At 55.3% G+C, this 1,206-nt stretch overlaps 1 pseudogene; it reads right to left on the bottom strand.

Moving 5' to 3' along the window:
• Positions 1-512: 512 nt before the first annotated feature.
• On the bottom strand, positions 513-956 carry LOC107128439 (protein shisa-5 pseudogene; annotated as a pseudogene).
• Between the last annotated feature and the right edge of the window lie 250 nt (positions 957-1,206).

A 1,206-nucleotide genomic window follows, 5' to 3' on the forward strand; every position in this document is an offset into this window, starting at 1 on the left:
CAAAGCCCAACTTGGTCAGATCCCAAGCTTTACCTGCATTATGTCTCTGGCTCTGCAAAGGGTACCCCCAACTCTGGGGACAAGCTATGGCCTCAAGTGGCAGCTGGCTATGCTGCTGAAATCAGGACACATCTGCAAAATACTCACAGAAAGCTGCACCATCCTAGTGTGACAGGCCGCACTCTGTCGCCCTAGGGTAAGCTGGAAAAGAACTCCAGATGTGCCCTGGAGAGTCCCCCACCTCTCAGGGGCCACCTCCCAGGGTGCCCCCACCACCCCATTCTTCAAGTTTGACTTGAGATTCTAGGAAGCATAATTTCAGGTGAGGAAGAGAACAAAGTCTGGTCCCAGCCCACTCTGGCAAGGATCACTCCCCACCTAGTAGACATCAGATGAAGCCACATATACAGACAGGACACATGCAGCACACACGGGGTGTAAGGAACCGTGCCTGCACACCACTCACATACACATGACATGAACAAGTGGCAGCCAGAGAGGCCAGGGCACGCTCAGGGGGCCGCCTTCGAGGCATCCATGTAGGCCGGGTTGGAAGGAGGCTGGCTGGTGGGGTAGGGTGTGGCTGTTCCTCTAGCCAGGGTCTCGAGGTAGGCCGGCAGGCCCGTGGGCTGGGCCAGGTAAGGTGATGGGTACTGCATTGGGTAGGGTGCTGCTGGCATTCCTGGCTGGGGGAGGGGGGCATGGGGTGGTAGCCCTGGTAGTCCAGGGTAGCTAGGTGGCATACTTGGAGGCTGAAGGTAAGGGGCATGCACCACAGTGGGGGACATGGTGGTGGTCACAACTGGACGCGGTCAGCGGCACATCTTGTAGAGGGAGCAGCAAGAGCAGGTGAAGCAGATGATGATAGTGACGACAGAAAGCACAAAGACGGTCAGGCCGATGGCCACGGTCGCTCTGAACCCCACGTTAGCCTCTGACTTCACCCAGGGGCTTCCTGTACCCCTAGACTTCCCCTCTTTCCATCATGGGCCACTCAGTTTCAATTTCCTCTTCTTTCAGAGAAAAGGAAAGCAAATCTCCCGATGACGTCAGTCACAGGAAGGACCGCTTCACGAACTTTCAAGTCCACGATGGCATCTTCCTCCTTAGAATAGCTACTGTGCTTTTGGTACTATTCATTCATTTGCTCCACATTTACAAAGACGAATATAATGCAGGCCCCGCCGTAGAGGAGCTCACAGTCTA

This window comes from Macaca fascicularis, chromosome X (genome assembly GCF_037993035.2).
Source record: "Macaca fascicularis isolate 582-1 chromosome X, T2T-MFA8v1.1".
NCBI classification, from domain to species: domain Eukaryota; kingdom Metazoa; phylum Chordata; class Mammalia; order Primates; family Cercopithecidae; genus Macaca; species Macaca fascicularis.